Here is a 10,884-nt window from a genome sequence, read left to right on the forward strand (position 1 = left end):
CTGTTCTGTAAAGCATCCTGTACACTTTCTAAGTTTTCCTTTCCCTTGAAGAACTGAAGGTTGCTTTATAGGCCTTCAATTTAAAATTCTGAAAATGTAAACTTAATACCTTTCTGCTGAAAGTAGAAAGATATTTTTGTTACCACAAAACCATTATCCAAAGACACTAAAACAGTGGGTGCATTTTTCAAAGTCTTCGACCTGCAGGCACCACTGGACTTTTCTAGAAAATTTCCTCTAACTTGTAAAGCAGAAGAGGCAAAGAGACACGGAACGAATCAGAACAGCCACAACTCCCAAACAGCTCTTTCGGGATGGCAGCATGCCTGAGTGACTGGTCTTTCCTTAAATGATCTCCACCAACGGGAACACTTCCAGGTGGAAAAGGGAGATTACAACGTTGGGTGAGCTATGCATGTCTATGAATCATGTTACAATCATCTTACACTGCATGGCAACAAGGTATTTCAGTGAGCTCAAAATATGGACTAAAATTGGGCTCAATGATAAATGAATTATTGGGAACACTCCTAGGGGCCTTGACCCTTAAGAATTCCCACTACCATCACCATCACCCTCACTTATTGATAATGTGTACCTGGCATTTTATAAGAATCTTTTTTTTCTTTCCTCACACATCCCTGTGAGGTACGTAGGTATCATGCTCCCTGTGACGGGTGAGAAAAGACTCAGAGAGATTAAGCGGCTGTCCAAGCTCTTCTATGGACTTCCCTGGTGGCTCAGCTGGTAAAGAATCCACCTGCAATGTGGGAGACCTGGGTTCGATCCCTGGTTGGGAAGATCCCCTGGAGAAGGGAAAAGCTACTCACTCCAGTATTTTGGCCTGGAAAATTCCATGGACTGTATAGTCCATGGGGTTGCAAGAGTTAGACACACGACTGAACGACTTTCACTTCACTTCAAGCTCTTCTATAATTTGAATCTGGATTCTTTTCATAACAAAGCTTATCCACTTCCTACTTTAAACAGCAAAGACAAGAAACAACAAAAAGATCAGGACAAGAGAAAAAAAGGTTTTGTCCAACTTTTGATCACCCTGAAGAAGTCTTATATTCATGACATTTATAAAAGAAGCATAGAACAATCTGATCTTCATACTTATTTCTTGGGACTGTAAGAATGAGTGATTTTTGGTTACAAATACACCCTCATTAGTTGGGATCACTTTTATTTATTTGTAGATTGTATACCTGGCAATGGTATATTCTTGAGAAATTTCAGGGACAGTAGATATTTACTGTCAAAGAAGGTATTTTCAGTCATTTTTAATACTATTGTATTAGCAGGACTACATAGAATACCATGTATATCGATGCATAATGCACCAACTTTTATCCACAGTGCTTATAATCTGACTTTTGTTTAGTGTCTTAATTAGTTGCTCTTGGCACTGTCCATGTAAATAGATTTAAAAAAATTCACTCTTGATAAACATTCCAAATATCCAAACTTTCTTGCAATTTGGACTATCTGAAGGGATGTGAAAAGTGCAAGTTGCAAGTATATTTAACAAAGGTCTTTTCTGAGAATTGTTTCACAAGAAAATTTAGTAAAAGTAGATGGTTTTTCTTGATACAGAAAAGGTTAAAGATGATTCTTCAAGGATTCCTCCCCTAAAGTCTTTTATGTACACCATAAAATTTGATTTCACATGATACAGCGGCCTTTTGGACAGTTTTCTAATCCAGCCTTTTGAGTAGAAGATAAGCTTCCCTTTCAGGTTTCCTTTGCACTTCTAATATTTTGGAATAAAATGTGGAAGGAGAGAGAAAGCTGATAACTTCCTTTATAAAGGAAAACTTTTAAGGCCACCTATGTATTACACAATGCCATACTGGAAAATTGTATCTTAAAATAGTACTCATCAAATAGATCCTTCTTTTAAAAAAGCAATATGACTGCAGATTTGGTTAACTGCAGAAATTCTTAATGAAAGACTTGTAATAGCCTTCCTGTCTTAAGCCTCATGATTTTTACAGACACCTCAGCTATTGCTAATCGACATTACCATCCTAGTCCCCTATGGAAACCTTTCCTCCAACTGACAAAGGCCACCTCTAATATCTCTATAGAGTAGACTTCTAAAAAGAGAAATGAGAAATCTTTATCACAAAGGACACAGAAGAAAATAAATCACTTCCTAGAGCCAATATTTTTCCTCTTCCCGCCTGCCTGCCCCTACCCGCTCCCCGCTGACATCATTTGCACATTTGACGCTGAGCCAGTAAGCTGGGGTTCCACTCATTGTAGAATGTTACTGGGCATTCATAAAAGGGCGGATTTTTCCCCCCGTCTTCTCTCCTCCCTTCAGTCAACAATAAAACTTCAACCAGCTTTAATGAATGTGGGTGACTGCAGGAGCAAACGTACAGGCAGGGTCTGAACGGGCTTAGAAGGGACTTTTCTTGACCCCGGCTGGTTATAACCTCATTCATTCATTTCCCGTGCCGTCCCGGGTATTTGCCACACTCCAGACCCTGTGCTGGGCGTGGGGACACTGTTAGTGGAGCAGTCGTGCGGTGGGGGACAGGGAGCCGGGTGCAGAGAGCGACCCGAGTGTGCTGTGCGCGCTCCAAGGGGAGGATACGAGAAAAAGTCGCAATGAAGGGCAGCGAACGCTGCCTGGAGAAGGTGGAAACAGAAGAAGCGTGTTTGAGCTTCTTACCTTCGTTTCTTTACCGGGGTCCTCACGTAGCCCCTTGCATCCGGCGCGTCCCTTCCATGCAACCACTGACCACTTGCCAACCTAGTTTTGGCTCTGGTCGGTCCAGCTAACCGCGGCTCCAGCACTTACCTCGGGGAAACGTCCTCGCGGTCCCCGGCCCTTCCCGAGTCTGAGCAGATCTCCTTGCAGCGCGCGAAGCAGAGCGCAAGGCACCCGCGGGAGCGCAGTGCCCAGTGCCCCCCGCCCGGTAGACCCGCGGTGACCGGGAAGACCCTGGCAGGGACGGAGGCGGCGCGGGCAGCCTCTGGCCTCCCGGTGTCCCACAGGCGGGCGTTAGCTCCCAACCCCTCTTCGCTGCTATATAAACGCTTCTCCCCGCCCCGAGCCGACCCTTCCCCGCCCCGGCGGCCCCGGCCCAGCGCGCGTCCCCGAGGAAGGGGCCGCAGCCGCAGGGAGGGGATGAAAGCCGTTGAGGGGTTCCTGGGGCTGCCAGTGCCCCGCCGACCCCTTCCCTACGTGGAACCTCTACCCCGGGCTGCAGACCCGGGAGGAAGCTGAGGTCGGAGAAGTTGAGGTGTTGGAGGTGCGCTCCTTCTTTGCGCCTGCCAGATGCGCAGGGTGGTGGGAACTGCTCCAACTTGCCTGTGAAGGGAGACTAGACCCTGCGCACTCCATGGTGCAGGTCAAGTGCCCTCGGAGGTCCCCACTTGGAATTCAGGGTCCAAAGCAGAGTATTTCTGACTCTCTCATCCACTGACTGTCCATTCATTTGTCTATCCATGCATTCATTTTACAAACATCTGAGCACCTAGTAATTGCTACTATTAGGTGCTTGGGATGCAAAACCAAGCCGAGCTCTCCGTTCTCAGTCTCACTGGGGGACAAGCGGAAACAGGAACCGGGGTGGTAATTGCTGGTGGGGTAAGTGAGGCCAGGAGAACACAGAAGAAGGGATCCTAATTCAAGTCTTGCAGGGCCAAAAGACTCTTCCCAAAGGAAATGAAGCTCCAACTGAAGTCTAAAGAGTGAGATAGGCATGAAAGCAGGTGTAGGGAAAGAAATTAGCTAAGATGTCGTGGTCAGGCTCTCTTTGCCAATTGGCCTCTCTGCTCTTGCTCCACGTTTTGTGAATAATGATTATGCAACAGCTGAGGTCACATATAGCATTGTGCATGCACCTTCCCCTGGAAAAGCCCTGGAGGGTTGTGTGTGGTTATGTTGTATTATATTATATCTGCAGCTACTGGCTGCTGCCCCAGCCAGGAGAAAATAAATGCATCTGCAGTTGCTAGGGCTCCTTGTGTTTTCTTCCAGCCTTTTAGTTCACACCTTGCCTACCATGGGTTCAATGAGCAGTGCGCACAGTGAGATGCAATGAGAGAATTGGCACTGTGAGCAGGATCAGTGATACAACAGGGAAAAGAGAGTCCCAGACAAAGGAAACAACAGCAGCAAAGACTGGGAAGACAGAGTTCTGTTTCCACTGTCCCTCTACCCGGTAACTAAGAGTGTTTTAAAAATTTGACTATTTAATGTTATACTAAGTGAATAAAAATTTTAAATCTAAAGAAAGACAAATTTGGAAGTGGTAGAATTGGAATTGAACACAGGCAGTCTAGCCTAGGGGGTGCTTGTATAGCATGGAGTGTCAGCTCGACAAGTTGATGAGTTCAAAGCAGAGATGGTTCCCATAGAACAAGGATTACTCTGGAGTCTGGGGTATAACTTCAAGACTCAGACCATCACCAACTGTAATTTTGGCCAGGTCATTAATTTTAGTTTGTTCCCCCATGGAATGTAAATAAAGACACTTACTCATGCCCCTCAATGGCACCCCACTCCAGTACTCTTGCCTGGAAAATCCCAGGGATGGGGAAGCCTGGTGGGCTGCCGTCTATGGGGTTGCACAGAGTCGGACACGACTGAAGTGACTCAGCAGCATGCCCCTCACTGAATGTTCATGTTCTGGTTCACAGGCTTGGTAGAGCCAGGATAGGTGACTACAGAATGGAGACTCTTCTGTGGGTCCCGTGGCTTTGGTGCAAAGGAGACTGAGATAACATTGGAACACACACATAAACATTGGAACATTCAAGTTATTGTTGTTTTTACCTAAAATGACTAAAATTAATTCAGCTTTTCATATTCTCCTAGACCATTAATATTATTAAAATACACTTCAAAACTCAAGTATACGTTCCTTACTTGAGGATCATTATTGAAAGAGGCAGATGTAATTCCTGCTAACAGGGTTTCTAGCCAATAGCCAACTCACCGAAGTTGTGAGAGTGTACCACACATACAAACAATGCCTGTTTTATTATAGCACCATAGGAAATACCGGTCTGATAGAATGGCTTCTGCAGTTCAGAAACCTCTGACTCATGATCTAGCCAGAACCAATGATCATGTCAGATCAATAATGTGAAGACTCAATAGCATTGCCTTGACAACAAGTCAAGTCCCCTCAACATATTGTTTTGGGATCTCTCAAAATACTCTGCTTTATGCATCTTTTGATGCCCAAACCAATTTTACAACTGGATCAAACTTTGACCAGCACCCAAAGAATAATGCTTCTTTTCACTTAAACTAGAGCAAAAATGCAGAGAAGGAAGAAAGATCTTGTAAATGCAGGTGGTTGCCTAAAATGACCCCAATCTTCCCATTGTGCAACCCTTAATTTCTGAACCAGAGAAATAATGAGCAACTGGCCAGTTCTGTTTGCTGTATTTCCAGAGCTTTTTGAGGAACATCTGTAACTTCCGAGGAAGTATGGGTAGCATATGTGCTTGAATGGGTTTTTGGCGCCTATAACAGCCTCATCAAACTGGTCATGAATTTCATTAGAAAACATGGATGACTCTTAACCTAATCTATACTTATAGGTGCTCTACCATAACAGTGATGGGATTCTGGGAGCCTTGTACATTCATAGTTCAGCCTTTGGGAGAATCAATGTGTTTTCCATCAGCTTGGGAATATCCAGGTTTACTTTTCTCACAAATCCAGGACTCAATCCAGGTGGACCTTCACAGCTTAAACCCTTAAGCTACTAAAGTTATCTTCTATTGGACCTTCCGAAGTCAGGCCATCTCCTTACCCACTCCAACCCACCTGATTCATGCCAATTTATCTTTCATTCTCCTGACAGAGGGATCTTTCTAGACCACACATCTTTTCAATCACTCTGCTGACTTAATAACTTTTTAAAATTTTTTTAAAATATAAATTTATTTATTTTAATTAGAGGCTAATTACTTTACAATATTGTACTGGTTTTGCCATACATCAACATGAATCTGCCACGGGTATACACGTGCTCCCCATCATGAACCCCCCACCCATATCCCTCCCCATACCATCCCTCTGGGTCATCCCAGTGCACCAGCCCCAAGCATCCTGTATCATGCATTGAACCTGGGCTGGTGATTCATTTCATATATTATATTATACATATATTATATTATATTCAATGCCATTCTCCCAAATCATCCCACCCTCTCCCTCTCCCACAGAGTCCAAAAGACTGTTCTATACATCTGTGTCTCTTCTGCTGTCTCGCATACAGGGTTATCATTACTATCTTTCTAAATTCCATATATATGTGTTAGTATACTGTATTGGTGTTTTTCTTTCTGGCTTACTTCACTCTGTATAATAGGCTCCAGTTTCATCCACATCATTAGAACCAATTCAAATGTATTCTTTTTAATGGCTGAGTAATACTCCATTGTGTTTATCTACCACAGCTTTCTTATCCATTCATCTGCTGATGGACATCTAGGTTGCTTCCATGTCCCGGCTATTATAAACAGTGCTGTGATGAACGTTGGGGTACACATGTCTCTTTTCCTTCTGATTTCCTCAGTGTGTATGCCCAGTAGTGGGATTGCTGGGTCATAATGCAGTTCTATTTCCAGGTTTTTAAGGAATCTCCACACTGTTCTCCATAGTGGCTGTACTAGTTTTCATTCCCACCAACCTTTTCTCCACATCCTCTCCAGCATTTATTGCTTGTAGACTTTTGGATCGCAGCTGTTCTGACTGGCGTGAAATGGTACCTCATTGTGGTTTTGATTTGCGTATCTCTGACTTAATATCTTAAAGGGCTCCTCACTGCCTGTAGATCAGAACCCAGACTCAGGGCCCTTTATGTCTATTCCTATTCTTTCTGGCTTCTGCATTGCCCTTCTGTCCTCCTTCCACCACTGTTTATGAAGTCTGGTGTCTTAGAATTAGTCACCATTGCTTGATCTCATGTTGCTTTTGTGCTTCCTTGCTGTAGACAAGGATGCTTCCTCTGCGTTTACTCTTTGATTCAACAAAATATGTATTGAATACTTCCATGGGTCAGGCACTCTGAAGGACTGGAATCATTTTTATAATGATAATCTGTATTTTTCATCATACATTAAGCTAAATAGAGGAAAACAACAGAATGGGAAAGACTAGGGAGCTCTTCAAGAAAATCAGAGATACCAAAGGAACATTTCATGCAAAGATGAGCTCGATAAAGGACAGAAATGGTATGGATCTAACAGAAGCAGAAGATATTAAGAAGAGAGGGCAAGAATACACAGAAGAACTGTACAAAAAAGATCTTCATGACCCAGATAATCACGATGGTGTGATCACTGACCTAGAGCCAAACATCCTGGAATGTGAAGTCAAGTGAGCCTTAGAAAGCATCACTACGAACAAAGCTAGTGGAGGTGATGGAATTCCAGTTGAGCTATTCCAAATCCTGAAAGATGATGCTGTGAAAGTGCTGCACTCAATATGCCAGCAAATGTGGAAAACTCAGCAGTGGCCACAGGACTGGAAAAGGTCAGTTTTCATTCCAATCCCAAAGAAAGGCAATTCCAAAGAATGCTCAAACTACCGCACAATTGCACTCATCTCACACGCTAGTAAAGTAATGCTCAAAATTCTCCAAGCCAGGCTTCAGCAATATGTGAACCACGAACTTCCTGATGTTCAAGCTGGTTTTAGAAAAGGCAGAGGAACCAGAGATCAAATTGCCAACATCCGCTGGATCATCAAAAAAGCAAGAGAGTTCCAGAAAAACATCTATTTCTGCTTTATTGACCATGCCAAAGCCTTTGACTGTGTGGATCACAATAAACTGTGGACAATTCTGAAAGAGATGGGAATACCAGACTACCTGATCTGCCTCTTGAGAAATTTGTATGCAGGTCAGGAAGCAAGAGTTAGAACTGGACATGGAACAACAGACTGGTTCCAATTAGGAAAAGGAGTTCATCAAGGCTGTATATTGTCACCCTGTTTATTTAACTTATATGCAGAGTACATCATGAGAAACACTGGACTGGAAGAAACACAAACTGGAATCAAGATTGCCGGGAGAAATATCAATAACCTCAGATATGCAGATGACACCACCCTTATGGCAGAAAGTGAAGAGGAACTCAAAAGCCTCTTGATGAATGTGAAAGTGGAGAGTGAAAAAGTTGGCTTAAAGCTCAACATTCAGAAAACGAAGATCATGGCATCCAGTCCCATCACTTCATGGGAAATAGATGGGGAAACAGTGTCAGACTTTATTTTTCTGGGCTCTAAAATCACTACAGATGGTGACTGCAGCCATGAAATTAAAAGATGCTTACTCCTTGGAAGGAAAGTTATGACCAATCTAGATGGCATATTCAAAAGCAGAGACATTACTTTGCCAACAAAGGTTCGTCTAGTCAAGGCTATGGTTTTTCCTGTGGTCATGTATGGATGTGAGAGTTGGACTGTGAAGAAGACTGAACGCCGAAGAATTGATGTTTTTGAAGTGTGGTGTTGGAGAAGACTCTTGAGAGTCCCTTGGATTGCAAGGAGATACAACCAGTCCATTCTGAAGGAGATCAGCCCTGGGATTTCTTTGGAAGGAATGATGCTAAAGCTGAAACTCCAGTACTTTGGCCACCTCATGTGAAGAGTTGACTCATTGGAAAAGACTCTGATGGTGGGAGGGATTGGGGGCAGGAGGAGAAGGGGACGACAGAGGATGAGATGGCTGGATGGCATCGCTGACTCTATGGACATGAGTCTGAGTGAACTCTGGTAGTTGGTGATAGAGAGGCCTGGCGTGCTGCAATTCATGGGGTTGCAAAGAGTCGGACACGACTAAGCGACTGATCTGATCTGATGGAATGCAGGCATCTTACTTGTTTTACTGAGATCTATTTGACAAACATGTTTTAAATACCTACTATGAGGTAGATACAGCCTTAGGTACTAGCATGTGCTCTGCTATGGTCTCCACAATTAGGACCGTGGAGTCTTGTATTGGAGAGGAGTAGCTAGGCCAATTATTAATGTGATAGTGGTCTGTATGCTCTGGGTACCACAAGAGGAATCCTGGAGGGAGATGATACTTGGGATAAATGTTGAACTTGGGGTTGAATTAGGAAGTTTGAGGGATCAGTGTCCATGAAAACATGGAAGTTGATGGCTGGACAATAGAGGGGCCTGGTATGAAGTGAACATGGAGAAGGTAGAGCAGGTAATTGTCAGGATGTGGGTGAGTGCAAGATGACTTTAGAGTAACTCCCAAGTTTCTGACTTTAAATGTGAGGCCATTTACTGAGATAGTGAACCCAGGAGGGAGAGGGGGCTTGAACAGGGGAGGCAAGACGGAAATATTTCTATTTTTTAGTTTCTTTGAGTTTGAGATGTCTGGGAGCTGTTCAAGAGGTGATATTCAGTGGCCAGATGGAAACACATGGGTATGGAACCTACAAGTGAGACCTCGATTGGAAATGAGATTTGGGTTCATTATAAAATTGGTACTTGAAGCCATAGGAGTGTATGAGGTGATATATGGGCTGTTTAATCATTCATCACTCACTGCAGAAAGATCCATTGAGCATGTACTGAGTGGGAGGCATTATTCTATACACTAAGGATATACAAGAGACCAAAACAAACAAGATTCCTGCGTAGTACCAAGGTTATGCTCAAAATCCTTCAAGCTAGGCTTCAGCAGTAGGTGAACAAAACACTTCCAGTGCACAAACTGGTTTTAGAAAAAGCAGAGGAACAAGAGCTCAGACTGCTAACATTTATTGGATCATAGAGAAAGGATTGACTAGGAGATAGCCTTTCACTGTGTGGATCACAACAAACGTGAAAAGTTCTTAAAGAGATGGGAATACCAGACCACCTTACCTGCCTCCTGAGAAAGCTATATGCAGGTCAAGAAACAACAGTTAGAATTAGACATGGAACAATGGACTGGCTCAAAATTGGAAGAGGACCTCAAGGCTGTACATTATCACAGTGTTTATTTAAACTTTTATGCAGAGTACATCATGTGAAATACCAGGTTGGATGAATCACAAGCTGGAATCAAGACTGTGGGGGGCAGGGAACGCTAACAACCTCATATATGCAGATGATACCACCCAAATGGCAGAAAGTGAAGAGGAACTGAAGAGCCTCTTGATGAGGGTGAAAGAGGAGAATGAAAAAGCTGGATTAAAACTCAACATTCAAGAAATTATGATCATGGCATCTGGTCCTATCATTCAGTTCAGTTGCTCAGTTAGGTCCGACTATTTGTGACCCCATGGACTGCAGCATGCCAGGCTTCCCTGTCCATCACCAACTCCCAGAGTTTACTCAAACTCATGTCCATGGAGTAGGTGATGCCATCCAACCACCTTGTCCTCTGTCATCCCCTTCTCCTCCTGCCTTCAATCTTTCCCAGCGTCGGGGTTGTTTCCAGTGAGTCAGTTCTTTGAATCAGGTGGCCAAAGTACAGCTTTAGCATCAGTCCTTCCAATGAATATTCAGGACTGATTTCCTTTAGGATTGACGGGTTGGATCTCTTTGCAGTCCAAGGGACTCTCAGAGTCTCCTCCAACACCACAGTTCAAAAGCATCAATCTTTGCCTTCTTTATAGTCCAACTCTCACATCCATACATGACTATTGGAAAAACCATGGCTTTGACTAGACAGAACTTTGTCAGCAAAGTAATATCTCTGCTTTTTAATACGCTGACTAGGTTGGTTATACTTTTCTTCCAAGGAGCAAGCATCTTTTAATTTCATGGCTGCAGTCACCATCTGCAGTGATTTTGGAGCTCAGGAAAATAAAGTCTCTCACCGTTTCCATTGCTTCCTGATCTATTTACCATGGAGTGGTGGAACCAGATACCATCACTAAGACCAGATCTTAGTTTTT

At 43.5% G+C, this 10,884-nt stretch overlaps 1 protein-coding gene across 3 annotated transcripts in view; it reads right to left on the bottom strand.

Moving 5' to 3' along the window:
• COL6A6 (collagen type VI alpha 6 chain) overlaps window positions 1–3,031 on the bottom strand; it is a 177,092-nt gene extending 174,061 nt beyond the window's left edge. For 2 of the 3 annotated variants that reach the window (XM_027549059.1, XM_027549043.1), the window contains exon 1: window positions 2,816–3,031. The gene's annotated coding sequence lies outside the window, so the exon portion shown is untranslated. Of the gene's footprint in view, window positions 1–2,686; window positions 2,780–2,815 lie in introns of those variants that run through there. The other variant, XM_027549052.1, reaches the window with a different exon arrangement.
• Window positions 3,032–10,884: the final 7,853 nt, after the last annotated feature.

This window comes from Bos indicus x Bos taurus, chromosome 1, assembly GCF_003369695.1.
Source record: "Bos indicus x Bos taurus breed Angus x Brahman F1 hybrid chromosome 1, Bos_hybrid_MaternalHap_v2.0, whole genome shotgun sequence".
Taxonomy (NCBI): Eukaryota; Metazoa; Chordata; class Mammalia; order Artiodactyla; family Bovidae; genus Bos; species Bos indicus x Bos taurus.